Genomic DNA, 21,473 nt, shown 5'->3' on the forward strand with positions numbered 1-21,473 from the left:
TGCTGTTGTTGATGTTGATGCTGTTGCTGCTGTTGATAATGTTGATGATGTTTATGCTGTTGAGGCTGCTGATGATGTTGATGATGTTGACTTTGATGATGCTGATTATGTTGATGCTGCTTATGTTTATAGATGCTGTTGATGATGTTGATGGTATTGATGAAGTTGATGCCTTTGATGATGTTAAGGCTGTTGTTGATGTTGATGCTGTTGCGGCTGTTGATGTTGATGATGTTGATGCTGTTGGTGCTGTTGATAATGTTGATGCTGTTGCTGCTGTTGATGTTGATGATGTTGATGCTGCCGATATTGAGACTGTTGATGATGTTGATGATGCTGATGTTTTTGATGCTGTTGATGATGATGATGCTCTTGGTGATGTTGATGCTGTTGATGATGTTGATGCTGTAGATGCAGTTGATGATGATATTGTGGCTGTTGATGTTGATGCTGTTGAGGACATTGATGATGTTGATGCTGTTGATGTTGATGATGTTGATGCTGTTGGTGCTGTTGATGCTGTTGATGTTGATGATGTTGATGCTGTTGGTGCTGTTGATGATGTTGATGATGTTGGTGATGTTGATGCTGTGGATGTTGAGACTGTTGCTGATGTTGATGCTGCTGATGTGTTTGATGCTGTTGATGATGATGATGCTGTAGATGATGTTGATGCTGTTGATTATGTTGATGCTGTAGATGCAGTTGATGATGATATTGAGGCTGTTGATGTTGTTGCTGTTGAGGACATTGATAATGTTTATGCTATTGATGATGTTAATGCTGTTGATGTTGATGCTGTTAATGCTGTTGATGATGTTGATGCTGTTGTTGATGTTGATGAAGTGGATGCTGTTGATGATGTTGGGGCTGTCGATGATGTTGATGATGTTGTTGCTGTTGCTAATGCTCATGATGTTGAAGTTGTTGGTGAAGTTGACGATGTTGGTGCTGTGGATTTTGAGGCTGTTGATGATGTGGATGCTGCTGAGGACATTGATGATGTTGACACTGCTGTTGATGTTGATGCTGATGATGTTGCTGACATTGATACTGTTGATGCTGTTGATGATTTAGATGAAGTTGATGCCGTTGATAATGTTGAGGCTATTGATGATGTTGATACTGTTGTTGATGTTAATGAAGTTGATGCTACTGAAGATGTTGATGCTGTTGATACTGATAATGATATTGATGCTAATGATGTTAATGCCATTGATGCTGTTGATGGCTATTGATGATATTGATGATGTAGCTGATTTTGATGATATTGGTGCTGTTGTTGTTGTTGATGATGTAGATGATGCTAATGATAATAATGATGATGCGGATGATGATGATGATGATGATGATGTTTATGCTGTTGATGCTATTGATGTTGATGATTATGTTGATGCTGAGGATGTTGAGAATGTTGATGATGTTGATGCTGTTGTCGATGTTGATGATGATGATGTTGATGCTGTTGACGATGTTGATGATGATGTTGTTGATGCTATTGATGAAGTTGATGCCTTTGATGATGTTGAAGCTGTTTAAGATGTTGATGATGTTCATGATGTTACTGCTGTTGATGATGCTGATGTTGATGCTGTGGATGTTGAGGCTGTTGATGTTGATATTGTTGGGGATATTGATGATGGTGATGCTGTTGATGATGTTAATGCTGTTGATGTTGATTATGCTGATGATGTTGATGCTGTTGATGATGTTGATGATGTTGATGTTAATGCTGCTGATGTTAATTATGCTGACACTGTTGATGATGTTGAGGCTGTCGATGATGTTGATGATGTTGCTGCTGTTGTTGATGTTCATGATGTTGATGCTGTTGATGATGTTGACGATGTTGGTGCTGTGGATGTTGAGGCTGTTGATGTTGATGCTGCTGAGGACATTGATGATGTTGATGCTGTTGCTGATGTTGGTGCTGTTGATGATATTCATTATGTTAATGATGATGTTGTTGATGGTGATGATATTGATGCTGTTGATGATGTAGATGAAGTTGATGCTGTTGATATTGATAATGATGTTGATGCTGATGATGTTAATGCTGTTGATGCTATTGATGATGTTGATGATGCAGATGATTTTGATACCATTGTTGATGTTGATGATGTTGGTGCTGTTGTTGATGTTGATGATGTAGATGATGCTAATGCTGTTGATGATGTCGATAATGTCGATACTGATGATGATGTTGATGATGTTGATGTTGTTGATAATGTCGAGGCAGTTGCTGATGTTGATACTGTTGCTGATGTTGACGCTATCGTTCAAGTTGATGATGTTGATGATGATGTTCATGCACTTGATGATGATGGTGATGGTCGTGTTGATGATTTTTTTTTCATTCGTTCATGGGATGTGGATATCGCTGTTAAGGCCAGCATTTATTGCCCTCCTACAGGGGCATTTAAAAGTCAACCAAATTGCTATGGGTCTGGAATCACATGTGCACCAGACCCAGTATGAATGGCAAAATTCTTTCCCTAAAGAATATTAGTTTACCAAATAGGTTTTTATGACAATCAGCGATGGTTTTGTGGTCATCATCAGCCTTTTAATTCCAGATTTTTAATGAATGCAAATTTCATCATTTGCTGTGGTGAGATTCAAATCTGGGTCCTCAAAGCATTACCCTGGGTAATACTGTTGATGATGGTGATGCTATTAATACTGATAGTGATATTGATGCTGATGATATTAATGATGTTGATGCTGTTGATGATGATGGTGTAGATGATTTTGCTGCTGTTGACGATGTTGATGATGTTGATGCTGATGATGATGTTGAAGCTGATGACGATGTTTGTCATAAAGAGATTAATGTATAAAATGTTATTGGAAATTATTTTAAATTGACTTGTAGTAAGTTCTGTGTCTGTGGGTGTGAACGTGTGTGTCTTAATTGGATCAAAGCCAGCTGGTCTGGGTGCTTTTATATATAGTAGTTTCGAAATGTTAAACAGAAAGGAAGTTGATGTAGAGGGTGTATTTGCATTTTGTTGAATAAACCATTCAAAGATGGGTGAAATCTTGCACCTAGCTAGGATACACTAAGCAATATGTTAATAAAATTGTACTGTGAAAGGGGTTTTATTATTAGAAGAGGTGGAATTCAAAGGGCCTGGTGACAATGAGAATTTGTATTCAAAGGGAAGGCTAGATATATACAGAAAAATAGTTTTGTGTGTAAGTCAGAGGCATGCACGATCTAAGCCTATAAGCCTACAACTGTGCAAAGGAAAATTGAAAGGAACCTAATTTTGAATTAATAAGATAAAATGTGCTTTGCCTGCTGTCTGTCTTAGTCCATGGGTTTGGTTGCCTTGGGGAATATTACCTGGGAGTGATTAATTTGGGGATTTGTTTCATGGTTATTATAGTAGTAATTTGTAGACATGTATGTATTTAATTTCTTATTAAAATTAATAAATGTTTAATTTACTACATATAAAAACCTCTGGAGGTTTGGTGGTTTCATTTCTGAATTCAGAGTTGCGTCTTAAACATAGTAATTGAAAATATAGGTTATGACAGCTGCTTAAAGTTTCCCTCTGGGATTTTAAATAAGTCAGCCTTTACCAACTGCTGTGCCTGAACAATGTTGTTGATGATGTTGGTGATGTTGGTGCTGTTGTTGGTGTTGATGATGTTGATGGTGTAGATAATGTTAATGCTGTTGATGATATTGATGCTGTTGATGTTGATGCTGATGCTGATGATGTTGTTGATGCTGTTGATGCTGTTGATGATGTTGATGCTGTTGATGATGTTGATACTGTTGATGATGTTGATGATGTTGATGAAGTTGATGCCTTTGGTGATGTTGAGGCTGTTTAAGATGTTCATGACATTGATGCCATTGGTGATGTTGATGAATATGATGTTCATTATGTTCATGATGTTGGTAATGTTGATGATGCTATTGCTGTGGTGAGACCCAAACCCGGGTTCCCAGGGTGTTACTGTGGGTCTTGTGGATACTAATCCAGTTGATGCTGTTGATTATGTTCAGCATGTTGATGATGTTGCTGATGTTGATGCTATTGATGATGTTGATGCTGTTGATGATGTTCATTATGTTCATGATATTGATGATGTTAATGCTGTTGATGTTGATGATGCTGATGCTGTTGATGATGTTGAGATTGTCAATGATGTTGATGATGTTGTTGATGTTGATGCTGGTGATGATATTGATGCTGTTGTTGATGTTAATGCTGTTGATGATGCAGGTGATGTTGATGCTGTTGATGATGCTCATGATGTTCATGGTGTTGATTATTTTGATGCTGTTGATTGTGTTAATGATGTTGATAATGTAGATGATGTTAACGTTGTTGATAATGTAGATGATGTTAACACTGTTGATGATATTGATGTCCATGATGATGTTGATGAAGTTTTGCTGTTGATGATGTTGATGCCATTGATGATGTTGATGAAGTTGATGCTGTTGATGATGTTGTTGATGTAGATGATGTTGGTGATGTTGGTGCTGCTGTTGATATTGATTATGTAGATTATGTTAATGCTGTTGATATTGATGTTGATGATGTTCATGAAGTTAATGCTGTTGATGATGTTAATTATGTTGATGCTATTCATGATGTTGATGCTGAGGTGATGCTCATGCACTTGATGATGATCATCATCATGTTGATGAAGTTTGGTACTGCTGATGATGTTAATAATGTTGATGATGTTGATGGCATTGATGCAGTTGATGACTTTTTTCACTTGTTCATGGCACATGGGTGTCACTAGCATTTATAACCCATCCATAATTGACTTTGTTCAGAGGGCATTTAATAGTCAACCATATCACTGTGGGTCTGGACTCACTTGTAGGCCAGACCAGGTAAGGATAGTGGATTTCCTTCCCTAAAGGATATTAGTGAACCAGATGAGTTTTTACAAAAATCAGCAATGATTTTGTGGTTATCATCAGTGCTTTAATTCCAGATTTTTAATTAATTCAAATGCCACCATCTGCTGTGGCGAGACACAACCCCATGTTCCCAGTGTGTCACTGTGGATCTTGGGGATACTAACCCAGTTGATGCCCTTGATGGCGATGATGCCCATCATGCTGATGGTGTTGATGTTGGTGTTGCTGATGATATTGATAATGTCGATGACGTCGATGATGTTGATACTTTTGATGACTTTTTTTTCCACTTGTTCATAGGATGTGGGTGTCGCTGGCAAGGCCAGCATTTATAACCCATCCATAATTGGCCTTGTTCAGAGAGCATTTAAGAGTCAACCACATTACTGTGGGTCTGGACTTATGTGTAGACCAGACCAGGTAAGGATGGAAGATTTCCTTCTCTAAAAGATAGTGCACCAGATGGGTTTTTACAGCAATCGGCAATGGTTTTCTGGTATCATCAGTCTTTTAATTCCAGATTTATAATTAATTCAAATTTCACAATCTGCTGTGGTGAGATTCAAACCCAGGTTTCCCGGAGTGTTCCTGTGGGTCTTGGGGATACTAACCCAATTGATGCTATTGATGATGGTCATGCTGTTGATGCTGTTGATGATGTTCATTATGTTGACGATGTTGCTGATGTTGATGTTGTTGATGCTCTTGAGGATGATGGTGGTGGCCATGCTGATGATGTTGATGCTGTTGATGATTTTTGTTCATTCATTCATGGGATGTGGATGTCGCTGGCAAGACCAGCATTTATTCCCCAGCCCTATTTGCCATCATTCAGAGGGCATTTAAAAGCCAACCATGTTGCTGTGGATCTGGAATTTAATTCCAAATTTTTAATTCATTCAAATGTGACCATCTGCTGTGGTGAGGCTCGAACCCAGGTTCCCAGAGTGTTATCCTGGGTCTCGGGATTACTAATCCAGTTGATGCTGTTGATGATCTTGGTGCTGTTGATGATGTTCATTATTTTCATGATCCTGATGTTGATAATGTTGGTGATGTTTATGTCATTGATAATTTTGATGCTGTTAATGATGTTAATGCCGTTGATGATGCAGATGATGTTGATGATGTTGATGCTATTGATAATGTAGACGATATTGATGCTGTTGATGGTGTTGATGATGTTGAGGCTGTTGGTGAGGTTGATGGTGTTGATGCTATTGATACCAGTAATAACATTGATGTTGATGATGTTGATATTGTTGATGGTGTTGAAGATGTTGGTGATGTTGGTGCTGTTGTTGAGCATGGTGATGATGTAGATGATTTTAATGCTGTTGATGATGTTGATGCTGTTGATGTTGATGGTGATTAATGTTCATGAAGTTCATGATGTTGATGCTGTTAATAATGTTGATGTTGCTGATGATGTTGATACTGATGATAATTTGATGATGTTGATGCTGTTGATGATTTTGGTGTTGGTGAAGTTATTGATACTGGGAATGTTATTGATGATGATGATGATGATGATGTTAATGCTGCTGATGCTGTTGATGGTGTTGGTGCTGTTGATGATGTTGATGCTATTTATGATGTTGAGGCTGTTGATGATGTTGATGTTGCTGAAGCTATTGATATTGAGAATTTTATTGATGCTAATGATGATGTTAATGCAGTTGGTGATGCTGATGCCGTTGATGATGCTGATAATGTAGATGATGTTAATGCTGTTGATGATGTTGATGTGGTTGATGATGTTGATGCTGTTGATGATGTCAATGCTGTTGATGATGTATGTACTATTGATGATGTTGATGATGCTGAAGCTGTTTAAGATATTAATGATGTTGTTGCTGATGATGATGTTGATGCTGTTGATAATGTTGATACTGTTGATGATTTTGATGCAGTTGATACTATTGATGATGTTGCTGTTGATGATGTTGATGCTATTTATGATGTTGAGGCTGTTGATGATGTTGATGTTGCTGAAGCTATTGATATTGAGAATTTTATTGATGCTAATGATGATGTTAATGCAGTTGGTGATGCTGATGCCGTTGATGATGCTGATAATGTAGATGATGTTAATGCTGTTGATGATGTTGATGTGGTTGATGATGTTGATGCTGTTGATGATGTATGTACTATTGATGATGTTGATGATGCTGAAGCTGTTTAAGATATTAATGATGTTGTTGCTGATGATGATGTTGATGCTGTTGATAATGTTGATACTGTTGATGATTTTGATGCAGTTGATACTATTGATGATGTTGCTTTTGATGATGTTGGTGTTGTTGTTGATGTTGATGATGTTGGTGATGAAGATGATGTTAACACTGTTGATGGTGTTGATGGTGTTGATGTTGATGCTGATGTTGATACTGTTGATGTCATTGATGATGTTGATAATTTTGATGCTGCTGATGATATTGGTTATGTTGATGCTGTTGGTGATATTGGGACTCTTTAAGATGTTGATGATGTTGATGTTGATGGTGATGTTGATGCTGTTAATGCTGTTAATGATATTGATACTGTTGATGTTGTTGATGATATTGACACTGTTTACGATGTTGATGCTGGTGATTACCTTAATGCTGTTGATGTTGATGATGCTGATGCTGCTGGTGATGTTGATGCTGATGGTACTTTGGTGATGTTGATGATGTTGATGATGCTGATGCTTTTTATGATGTTGAGGCTGTTGATGATGTTGATGTCGGTGAAGCTATTGATACTGAGAATGTTATTGATGCTGATGATGATGTTAAAGCTGTTGATGATGTTGATGATGTAGATTATGTTAAGGCTGTTGATGATATTGATGCTGCTGATGTTGATGTTGATGTTGATGATGATGTTGGTGATGTTTATGCTGTTGATGATGTTAATGCAGTTGATGCTGTTGGTGATGTTGACACTGTTGATGATGTTGATGCTCATGCTGTTGTTGGTCATGTTTATGCTGTTGATGATGTTGATGATATTGGCCATGTTGATGCTGTTGATGACATTGATGATATTAATATTGTTTGTGTTGTTGATGCTGTTGACGATGTTGATGCTGTTGATGATGTTGATGATATTGATAATGTTGATGTTGTTGATGTTGTTGATGATGCTGGTGCTGTTGTTGATGTTGCTGCTGTTGATGATGCTGATGCTGTTGGTGATGTTCATGCTGTTGGTGATGTTCATGCCCTTGATGATGATAATGCTCATCATGCTGATGGTGTTGATGTTGGTGCTGCTGATGATATTGATAATGTCAATGATGTTGATGGCATTGATGCTATTGATGACTTTTTTCACTTGTTTATAGGATGTCAGTGTTGTTGGCAAGGCCAGCATTTATAACCCATCCATAATTGGCTTTGATCAGAGGGCATTTAAGAGTCAAACACATTGCTGTAGGCCTGGACTCACATGTAGACCAGGCAAGGTAAGGATGGAGGATTTCCTTCCCTAAAGGGCACTCATGCATCAGATGAGTTTTTACAACAATCAACAATGGTTTTGCAGTTATCATCAGCCTTTTACTTGCAGATTTTTAATTAATTCAAATGCTACCATCTGCTGTGGTGAGACTCAAACACGGGCTCCCAGGGTGGTACCGTGGGTCTTGGGGATACTAATCCAGCTGAGGCTGTTGATGATGTTGATGCTGTTGATGATGTTCTTTATGTTGATGATGTTGATACTATTGTTGATTTGATGATGTTGATGATGTTCATGCTCTTGATGCTATTTATGCTCTTGATGGTGATGTTGGTGATCATGTTGATGATGTCGATGAGGTTGATGTTTTTGATTTTTTTTTCATTCATTCATAGGATGTGGATTTCACTGGCAAGGCCAGCATTTATTGCCAACCCTCTTTGCCCTCGTTAAAAGGACATTAAAAAGCCAACCAAATTGTGTGCATCTGGAATTTAATTCCAGATTTTTAATTAGTTCAAATGATGAAGTTGATGCTGTTGATGATTTTGATAATGTTGATAATGTTGATGCTGTTGATGATGCCGAAGACATTAATGCTGATGATGTTGATGATGATGATGATGTTGATGAAGTTTATGCTGATGATGGTGTTAATGCTGTTGATGATGTTGAGGCCATTAAAGATGTTGATGATGTTGATGCTGTTGATGATGTTGAGGCTGTTGATGGTGTCGATGGTGTTGAGGTTTTTGGTGACATTGATGCTGCTGATGTTGTTGATGATGTTGAAGCTGTTGGTGAGGTTGATGATGTTGGTGCTGATGATTTCTATACTGATATTGATGCTGATATTGTAAATGCTGTTGATGTTGTTGATGCTGTTGATGATGTTGAGGCTGTTGATGATGTTGATGGTGTTGATGTTGTTGATGCTGTTGATGGTGTTGTTGATGTAGATGATGATAACGCTGTTTATGATGTTGATTCTGTTGATGTTGACATTCATGATGATCTTCATGAAGGTTATGATGTTGATGCTGTTGATGGTGAGTATGCTGATAATGCTGATGATGTTGATGCTGATGGTAATTTGGTGATGTTAATGATGTTGATGATGTTGATGCTGTTGATGATGTTAGTATTGGTGAAGCTATTGATACTGAGAATGTTATTGATGTTAATGATGGTGTTAATGCTGTTGATGATGCTGATAATGTAGAGGATGTTGATGATGCACATGATTTTAATGCTGTTGATGGTGTTGATGCCATTGATGTTGAAGCTGATGATGATGTTGATGATGTTGATTCTGTTGATGATGTTGATGCAGTTGATTATGCTGATGCTGTTGAAGAGGTTGATTCTGTTGATGATGTTGATGCTATTGATCATGTTGAAGATGTTTATGCTGTTGATGATATTGATGATGTTGGTGATGTTAATGCCCTTGAAGATGATGCGAATCATGCTGATGGGGTTGATTTGGTGCTGCTGATGATATTGATAATGCCAATGATGTTGATGATGTTGATGCTATTGATGAGTTTTTTTCACTTGTTCATGGGATGTGGATGATGTTAATGCTGTTGATAATGTTGATGCTATTGATGATGAAGTTTATGACATTGATGATGTTGAGGCTGTTAAAGGCATTGATGCTATGGATGTTGGTGATGCTGATGCTGCTGCCAAAGATGATGTTGATGATAATTTGGTGATGTTAATGATGTTGATGATGTTGGTGTTGTTGATGATGATGATGCTGAATGCTGTTGGTGATGTTGATGATGTTGAGACTATTGGTGAGGTTGATGATGTTGATGTTGTTGATGATGTTGGTGCTGGCGATGATGTTGATGCTGTTGATGATGTTGAGACTGTTGGTGAGGTTGATGATGTTGATGTTGTTGATGATGTTGAGACTGTTGGTGATGTTGATGATGTTGATGTTATTGATGATGTTGGTGATGTTGAGGCTGTTTACAATATTGATGCGGTTGAGAACTTTGATGATGTTAGTGCTGTTGATGACATTAATGCTGTTGATGCTGTTGATGAAGTTGATGCTGAAGATGATGTTTATGCTGATGATAATGTTAATGATGTTAATTATGTTGATGGCATTGATACTGTTGATGCTGTTGATGGTGTTGATGCTGTTTATGATGTTGAGGCTGTTGTTGATATTAATACTGTTGATGATGTCAATGAAGCTGATGCTGTTGACGATGGTGAAGCTATTGATACTGAGAATGATATTGATGCCAATGGTGATGTTAATGCTATTGTCGATGTTGATGCTGATGATGATGTTGTTGATGCAGATGATGATGATGTAGATGATACGGGTGCTGTTGTTGATGATGTTGGTGTTGATAATGTAGTTGATATTGATGATATTGACAACATTGATGCTGTTGATGATGGTGAAGATATTGATGCTGTCAATGATATTGATGCTGATGATAATGTTAATGCTGTTGATGATGTTTAATGCTGTTGATGTTGATGATGATGGTAATGAAGTTTACATTGTTGATGTTGATGAGATTGATGCTGTTGACGATGTTGAGGTTGTTGATGATGTTAATACTGATGATGATGGTAATTGTGTTGAGGCTGTTGTTGAGGCTGATGGTGTTGATGATTTTCATTAAGCTCATGATGTTGATAATATTGATAATGTTGATGACGTCGAAGGTATTAATGCTGTTGATGACATTGATGCTGTTGATGATGTTGAGGCTGTTAATGATGTTGATGCTGTTGTTAATGTTCATGCTGAGTATGTTGATGATGTTGATGATGATGATGTTGAGGCTGTTGATGATGTTGAGCCTGTTTAAGATGTTAATGATGTTGATGATGCTGATGATATTGAGGCTCTTGATGTGATTGATAAGATTTATGGTAATGATGATGTTAGTGCTGCTGATATTGTTGATGCTGTTGATGATATTGAGGCTGTTTAAGATGTTAATGATGTTGATGATTTTGATGCAATTGATGATGTTGATGATGTAGATGATGTTGACACTGTTAATGATGTTGATGTAGATGATGTTGTTGATGATGTTAATGATGTTGATGCTGTTGATGATGTCGATGTTTTTGACACTATTGATGTTGATGCTGCTGCTGATGTTGATGTTGTTGCTGATGTCAATGATGTTGATGCTATTTATGATGCTGAGGCTGTTAATGATGTTGATATAGATGATAATGTTAATGTTGTTGATGCTGTTGATGATGTTGAGGTTGTTGATGTGATGTTGATGCTATTGAGGACATTGATAATGTTAGTGCTGTTGATGATGATAAAGCTGTTGATGATGTTGATGCTATTGGTGATGTTTATGCTGATGATGATGTTGATGATATTGATTGTGATGATGATGTTGATGCCATTGATGCTGTTGATGATGTTGATGTTATTTATAATGTTGATGCTGCTGATGATGTTTACACCGATGATGATGTTGATGCTGGTGCTGATGTTAATGATATTTATAATGTCAATGCTGTTGATGATATTGATGATGTTGATGCTATTTATGATATTGAGGCTGTGGATGATGTTGATGCTATTGATAATATTGATGATGTTAGTGGTGTTGATAATGTTAATGATGTTGATGATGTTGACTATGCTGATGATATTGATGATGCTGATGATGTTGATGATACTGATGCTGCTGATAATGTTGATTGCAGATGATAATGTTGATGATGTTAATGATGCTGATGCTGTTTATGATGTTGAGGCTGTTGATGATGTTGATACTGTTGATGATCTTAATGATATGGATGATGTTAGTGATGGAGACGACACTAATGATATTGATGATGTTGATGTCCCTGACGATGTTGATGCTGTTGAGGATATTGATGATGTTAGTGGTGTTGATAACATTAATGCTGTTGTTGATGTTGACTATGCTGATGATGTTGATGATGCTGATGCTTTTAATGATGCTGATGCAGATGATAATGTTGATGATGTTAATGATATTGATGCTGTTTATGATGTTGAGGTTGTTGATGATGTTAATGATGCGGATGATGTTGGTGATGGAGATGATGTTAATGATATTGATGATGTTGGTGCGATTGATGATGTTGATGCTTTTGATGAGTGTTGATGGTGTAGATGATGTTAATGCTATTGTTGATGCTGTTGATGTTGAAGCTGATGATGATGCTAATGATGTTTATGCAGCTGATATTGTTGATCCTGTTGATGAAGTTGATGCTGTTGATGATGTTGATGTTGTTGATGTTGATACTATTGATGATGTTGATGCTGTTTAAAATGGTGATGCTGTTGTTGATATTGATGCTGTTGCTGATGTTCAGGCCCTTGATGGTGATGATCCAGCTGCTGATGATGTTGATAATGTCAATGATGTTGATGATGTTGATGCTGTTGATGATTTTTTTCTTCATTTGTTCATGAGTGCAGGTGTCGCTGGCAAGGCCAGCATTTATAACCCTTTCATAATTGCCCTTGTTCAGATGATATTTAAGAGTCAACCACATTGCTGGCCCCACACTTGGAGCAGACTAGGTAAGAACAGCAGCTTTACTTCACTAAAGGATATTAGTGAACCAGGTGGTGGGTTTTTATTACAACCAGCAATGGTTTCGATGTTACCATCAGTCTTTTAATTCCAGATTTTTAATCAATTCAAATGTTGCCATCTGCAACATTTGGTGAGACTCAAACCTGGTTTCCCAGAACATTGCCCTGGGTCTCGGGAATACTAACCCAGTTGATGCTGTTGATGATGCTGATTCTATGAATGATGTTGATGATGTTAATGCAGTTGATGATGTTTATGCTGTTGATTCTGTTGATCAGGTTGATGAAGTTAATGCTGTTGATGACATTGATGAAGTTGATGATGTTGATGATGTTGATGCTCTTGAAGTTGGTGCTGTTGATGTTGTTGATGGTCTTAATGTAGTTATTTGAGTTGATGCTGTTGATAATGCTGATGCTATTGATAATGTTGATGCTATTGATGATGTTGATGCTGTTGATGTTGAGCCTGTTTAAGATGTTGATGATGCTGATGATATTGATAATGTTGAGGCTGTTGAGGTTGATGATATTGGTGTTGATGAAGACATTGATGCTGTTGATGATGTTGATGCTTCTGATGTTGTTGATGCTGATGGTGATGTAGATGATGTTGACACTCTTGATGATGTTGATTCTGTTGATAATGTTGAGGCTGTTTAAGATGTTAATGATGTTGATGCTGTTGATGATATTGATGATGTTGATGCTGTTGATGACATTGATGATGTTGATGCTGTTGATGATGTTTGTGCTGTTTATGATGTTGAGGCTGTTGATGTTGAGCCTGTTTAAGATGTTGATGATGCTGATGATATTGATAATGTTGAGGCTGTTGAGGTTGATGATATTGGTGTTGATGAAGACATTGATGCTGTTGATGATGTTGATGCTTCTGATGTTGTTGATGCTGATGGTGATGTAGATGATGTTGACACTCTTGATGATGTTGATTCTGTTGATAATGTTGAGGCTGTTTAAGATGTTAATGATGTTGATGCTGTTGATGATATTGATGATGTTGATGCTGTTGATGACATTGATGATGTTGATGCTGTTGATGATGTTTGTGCTGTTTATGATGTTGAGGCTGTTGATGATGTTTCTGTTGTTGATGATGTGTTGATGTTGATGCTGTTAATGATTTTGATGTAATTGATGTTGATGATGATGATGTAGATGATGTTGACACTGTTAATGATGTTGATGCAGATGATGCTGTTGATGATGTTAATGATGTTAATGATGTTGATGATGTTAATGATGTTGATGCTGTTGATGATGTCGATGATGTTGACACTCTTGATGATGTTGATGCTGTTGATGATGTTGATGTTGTTGCTGATGTTGATGGCGTTGATGCTATTTATGATGTTGAGGCTGTTGATGATGTTGATATGGGTGATAATGTTAATGTTGTTGATGATGTTGATGTTGAGATGCTGATGATGACGTTGGTGCTGTTGATGATGTTGATGCTGTTGATGATGTTTATGATGTTTATGATGTTGATGCTGTTGATGCTGTTGAGGGCATTGATGATGTTAGTGCTGTTGATGTTGATGACGTTGATGATATTGATGGTGCTAATGATGTTGGTGGTGCTGATGCTGCTGATAATGTTGATGCTGAAGATGACGTTGATGCTGTTGATGATATTTATGATGTTTATGATGTTAATGCTGTTGATGATGTTGATGCTGTTGAGGGCATTGATGATGTTAGTGCTATTGATGCTGATAAAGCTGTTGATGTTGACGATGTTGATGATATTGATGCTGCTAATGATGTTGATGGTGCTGATGCTGTCGATAATGTTGATGCTGATGATGATGTTTATGCTATTGATGATGTTGATGCTGTTGATGCTGTTGATGCTGTTGCTGACGTTGATATTTGTAATGTTGATGCTATTGATAACATTGATGATGTTAGTGGTGTTGATAATGTTAATGCTGTTGATGATGTTGACTATTCTGATGATGTTGATGATGCTGATGCTGTTGATGATGCTGATGCTGCTGATGATGTTCATGCAGCTGATATTGTTGATGATGTTAATGATGTTGATGCTGTTTATGATGTTGATGCTGTTGATGCTGGTGCTGATGATGATGATATTTATAATATTGATGCTATTGATAACATTGATGATGTTAGTGGTGTTGATAATGTTAATGCTGTTGATGATGTTGACTATTCTGATGATGTTGATGATGCTGATGATGCTGATGATGTTGAGGCAGTTGATGATGTTGATCCTGTTGATGATGCTAATGATGTGGATGATGTTGGTGATGGAGATGATGTTAATGATATTGATGATGTTGATGCTGTTGATGATGTTGATTCTGTTCAGGACATTGATGATGTTGATGATATTGATCATGTAGATGAATGTTGATGATGTAGGTGATGTTAATGCTATTGTTGATGCTGTTGATGTTGAAGCTGATGATGATGTTCATGATGTTTATGCTGTTGATGTTGTTGATCCTGTTGATGAAGTTGATGCTGTTGATGTTGGTGATGTTGATGTTGTTGATGCTATTGATGATGTCGAGGCTGTTTAAATTGGTGATGGTGTTGATGCTGTTGATGGTGTTGATGCTATTGTTGCTGTTGCTGATGTGTAGCTGTTGATGCTGTTGATGATCTTCATGCTGCTACTGATGTTCATGTCATTGATGATGATGGTCAAGCTGATGATGTTGGTGCTGCTGATGATGTTGATAATGTCTATGATGTTGATGACATTGATGCTGCTAATGAATGTGGGTGTGGGTGTTGCTGGTAAGGCCAACATTTATAACCCATCCATAATTGCCATTGTTCAGATGATAATTAAGAGTCAACCACAATGCTGGATTCACGCTTAGAGCAGACCAGGTAAGAACAACAGCTTTCCTTCATTAAAGGATATTAGTGAAATAGGTAGGTTTTTATTACAATCAACAATGGATTTGCGGTTATCATCAGTCTTTTAATTCCAGATTTTTAATCAATTCAAATGTTGCCATCTGTGTTGTGAGACTCAAACCTGGTTTCCCAGAACATTGCCCTGGGTCTCAGGAATACTAATCCAGTTGATGCTATTGATGATGTTAATGCTGTTGATGATGCTGATGATGTTGATGCTGTTGAAGATTTTGATGCTATGAATGATGTTGATGATGTTAATGCAGTTGATGAAGTTGATGCTGTTGATTCTGTTGATCAGATTGATGAAGTTAATGCTGTTGATGACATGATGAAGTTGATAATGTTGATGTTATTGATGCTGTTGAAGTTGGTGCTGTTGATGTTGTTGATGCTGTTGATAATCTTAAAGCAGTTGTTTGAGTTGATGTTGTTAATGATGTTGATGCTACTGATGATGTTGTCGCTTTTGATGGTGTTGATGGTGTTGATGCTGTTGAGCCTGTTTAAAATGTTAATGATGTTGGTGATATTGTTGATGTTGATGCTTCTGATGTTGTTGATGCTGTTGGTGATGTACATGATGTTGGCACTCTTGATGATGTTGATTCTGTTGATGATGTTGAGGCTGTTTAAAATGTTAATGATTTTGGTGCTGTTGATGATGTTTGTGCTGTTTATGATGTTGAGGCTGTTGATGATGTTTCTATTGTTGTTGATGTTGATGCTGTTAATGATTTTGATGATGTAGATGATGTTGACACTGTTAATGATGTTGGTGCAGATGATGTTGTTGATGATGTTAATGATGTTGATGCAGACAATGTTGTTGATGATGTTAATGATGTTGATGCTGTTGATGATGTTAATGATGTTGATGCTGTTGATGATGTCGATGATATTGATAATGTTGAGGCTGTTGGTGAGGTTGATAATATTGGTGATAATGGTGTGGGTGTTGCTGGTAAGGCCAACATTTATAACCCATCCATAATTGCCCTTGTTCAGGTGATATTTAAGAGTCAACCACATTGTTAGACTCACTCTTGGATTAGACTAGGTAAGAACAGCAGCTTTCCTTCATTAAAGGATATTAGTGAACCATGTGGGTTTTTTTTTATTACAATCAGCAATGGTTTCAATGTTATCATCAGTCTTTTAATTCCAGATTTTTAATCAATTCAAATGTCACCATCTGCTGTGGCGAGACTCAAACCTGGGTTCAAACATTGCCCTGAGTCTCAGGAATACTAATCCAGTTGATGCTGTTGATGACGTTGATGATGTTGATGCTGTTGATGATACTGATGATGTTGATGCTGTTGATGATGTTGATGTTATGAATGATATTGATGATGTTCATGCAGTTGATTATGTTGATGCTGTTGATCATGTTGATGAAGTTAATGCTGTTGATGACATTGGTGAAGTTGATGATGTTGATGTTGTTGATTATATTGAGCCTATTTAAGATGTTGATGATGTTGATAATGTTGAGACTGTTGGTGAGGTTGATGATGATGTTCGTGCTGTTGATGATGCTAATGTTGATGATGTTCATGACATTGATGAAGTTGATGCTGCTGCTTATGCTGTTGATGATGTTGAGGCTACTGATGATGTTGATGGTATTGTTGATGTTGATGCTTCCAATGTTATTGATGCTTTTGGTAATGTAGATGATGTTGCACTCTTGATCATGTTGTTGATGTTGATGTTGTTTATTATGTTGATGATGCTGTTGATGATGTTCATGATGTCGATTATGTTAATGATGTTGATGCTGGTGATGATGTAGATGATCTTGACACTCCTGATGATGTTAATGATGTTGGTGCTGTTGGTGATGTTGATGATGATGCGGTTGATGATGCTGATAATGTTAATGATGTTGATCATGTTAATGCTGTCATTGATGTTGATGATGTTGATTCTGCTGATGGTGTTGATGCTGTTGATGATGTCGATGATGTTAATTCTGTTGTTGCTGTTGCTGGTGTTGATGCTGTTGATGATATTGATGCTGTTGATAATAGTGATAATGTTGATGATGTTGATGACTTTGTTGATGGTGATGACATTAAAGATGTTGCTGAGATCAGTGTTGTTGGTGATGTTGATGCTGTTGGTCATACTAGTCCTTATCAAAGTTGCAAGCTAAAAGAACATAAACAGCATGCATGCTGACCTATTGACTGCAAATACAAAGTGGAGATCCAATGCACAAACCTGCAAAATAGGGAATGCAGCTCCACAGTAGTTAAATTAACCTGTGAAGGAGTAAAAGTAATCGCTAAGAACAACTATTGAGAAAACAAAAGCTTTTCTCACATTGAGGTAAGAAATCAACAGTCATGGAAGTATTTGCCAAATTTGCTGCAGTGTTCTGGCATTGCATTAACTGTCAAGTTCCAGAGAGTCCAGCAACTCATGCAATTATAGTTAAATCCCCAAATCCATGTATAGAATGTTATTATTGAGCTGTTAACATACTGAAATTAACAATCCACCACTCTCGAGGGGCTTCCTTGCCTGTAATATAACATGCTGCAGTTAACAATGGATGTCAGTGAGTTTGAGCAAGCTTCATAGTGTGGTTTCAATTTCAGTGCTTTTCACTCTTTTGCTTGCTCCCAAAACCCTGTGATTAAATTCTTCCCTCCAAAGGGAGAGGAAGAGAAGATCGTGGACTTGTGTAGCTTGTCAGAATGTAAATTCTAGTTACTGCACTCTGTTAAATTAAGGTGCCATTTATTTTATTGCATCTCCATACCTTTGGGCTGCCCTACATGGCCCTGATACATAATTTATTTTCTGTCGTATAAATTCTGAGGCAGTTTTCATTAATGAAATGGAAGCTGTTATTGCAAGATTTGTTGTAAATGCTTTTGTTTTGAAAATCCACTTGACTGTAGCTTGGACCTGTGTTCCCATTTAGATCAACATTCACAGTCTGACTTCTCTTTTATTTTTATTCTTTAATGGGATGTGGGTGTTGCTGACTAGACCAACATTTATTACCCATCCCTAATTGCCCTTGAGAAGGTGGTGGTGAGCTGCCTTCTTCAACCACTGTCGTCCATATGGTGTAGGTACACCCACAGTGATGTTAGGGAGAGAGTTCCAGGGTTTGATCCAGCAACAGTAAAGGAACAGCAATATATTTCCAGGTCAGTGTGGTGTGTGGCTTGGAGGGGAACTTGCAGGTGGCAATGTTCCCATGCTTCCGCTGCCCTTGTCCTTCTAGCTGGTAGAAGTCATGCATGTGGAAGGTGTTGTCTAAGGAGCCTTGGTAAAGTGCTGCAGGAGTGAATGTTTGTGGATAGGGTGTCAATAAAGTGTGCTGCTTCGTCCTGGATGGTATCAATCTTCTTGAGTGTTGTTGGAATTGCACTCATCCAAAAAAGTGGAAAGTATTCCATCACATCCCTGACTTGTGCATTACAGATGGTGGACAGGCTTTGGGGAGTCAGGAGGTGAGTTACTCTCTGTAGAATTTCCAGCCTTTGACCTAATCTTGTAGTATTTATATGGCTGGTCCAGTTCAGCTTCTGGTCAATGGTAATCCCCAGGATACTGGTGGGGTATTGGATTCAGCATTGGTAATGCATTTGAATGTCAAGGGGTGATGGTTAGATTCTGTCTTGTTGGAGATGATGTTATGATCCCAGCTGATGTTACTACTGGACAAGTCAGATCCCAGGGTGGAAGCTGGCTTGATAGATCCTAACTTTCGTTTTTTGTTTATAAACGTGGAGGGCAGCCGCTGAACAGAGTCACAGGAGTCAGCTGATTAACTTTTAGCAAAAGACTAAAACATTTGTTAACCAAGAAAAGATGAACTATATGACAATACTACTTCACCCAAAACTATACCTTTACAGATATAAACAGATTTGTAAGGATAACACAAGTTGCAAAAGCTATTTTATACTCTCACGTTCACAGTAAGTACACAGTCCAAGGAAACCAATAGGTGACCTGTGATCAGGCACACAACACTCTGAAACCAGGTGACAGATGCCACCCCAAATAGATCTCTCATCAACTCTCCCCAGATGCTTGTCACATCATGAGCCAACCAACCTCACTGAACTCTGTCTTTCACATGAACATTTCCAATCTCCACTCTCAAAGAACCCGCTTTGGAATCTTTCTCCCTTTAAGCTTGCAGCCTTCCTCTCTGTTCTTTACTTTTAACTTAACAGGACTTTTTCCAGATTCCTGTCCTTGTCCTTTGACTTAGCTGTCCTCTTGGGACCTTTCCTGTTCCACTCCCTGATTTTGGGAACTTCCTTCTTTAGTTTTTGAAACCTGCTTCCTTCAGTTCCCTCTCCTGTACCCTGTTTCACCTGGTGGCTGGCTTCCAAATTCAGTTAGAGAGTTGCTATCTGTCCCTCTCCTATGCTGCTTCTGCTGTCAACAGCTTCCAGCCTTAGAGTATAATCCAACTGAACTCAAACTGCTTTTGGTTCCTCTGTGTCCCTGTGTGGGCCGCCCGTTGCTGGGCTGCAGCCCAGTTTTTTTCGACCTTTTGTTTGTTTTAACTCAAAACCTCATTTAAATTCAGGCATTTTTAAAGTACCTGAGGAGTTGTGAATGGTGCTGAACATTGTGCAATCATCAGCGAATATGCCCATTTCTGACTTTATGATGGACGGAAGGTCATTGATGAAGCAACTGAAGATGGTTGGGCCGAGGACACTACCCTGAGGAACTCCTGCAGTGACGTCCTGGAACTGAGATGATTGACCTCCAAAAACCACAACCAGCTTCCTTTGTGCTAGGTATGACTCCAACCAGCGGAGAGCCTTCCCCCGATTCCCCCTGTTTTGCTAGGGCCCCTTGATGCCACACTTCATCAAATGCTGCCTTGATGTCAAGGACTGTCACTCTTACCTCACAAAATAATCTTCACCTGTATGTGTTGTCTTTGCTAAATAATCCTCAATGTGCTAAGAATTATGCTGACAACCAATTAAGATTTTCAGTCGATCTCACAATGTGGCGCATTTACGTGTACTGGAAGCTACATACATTAATACACAGGGCCCTGTTCTTTGCGGACAGAAAGAACATTACACACATTGCACCTCTTTCAGCTAAACAAAATAACTGACAGCCATTTGATGACTCATTCCTCAGGACAATGCCTTGAACAATCAGGGTCTAGCTGCCTTGTTTAAATTTCAAAAAATGCTTGGCAGCTAACTGTCAGTCACCACCAGTGGTGCATTCTCCATGGCAACAACACTTGCCAACTCTCCTTACATTGTTACAATCCCAGCTCATATTAATACTGGACAAGCCTAATCTCAGGGTGGAACCTGGCTTGATAGATTTTACCTTATATTTTATTTAGATACATGGAGAGTGGCTGAACAGAGTCACAGTAGTCAATGGATGGACTTTTGATGAAAGAATAAAATATTTAATTAACAAGAAAAGATGAACTATTTTGGATTATTTCTTCACCCACAACTTTACATTTACAGAAAAATACAGCTTTGTAAGGATAACACAAGTTACAAAAGCCATCTTATACTCTAACGTTGACAATGAGTATATAGTACATGCAAACCAATAGGCGACCTGTGGTCAGACATGCCACACTCTGAAACC

The sequence above is a fragment of the Carcharodon carcharias genome, chromosome 5 (genome assembly GCF_017639515.1).
Source record: "Carcharodon carcharias isolate sCarCar2 chromosome 5, sCarCar2.pri, whole genome shotgun sequence".
NCBI lineage: Eukaryota > Metazoa > Chordata > Chondrichthyes > Lamniformes > Lamnidae > Carcharodon > Carcharodon carcharias.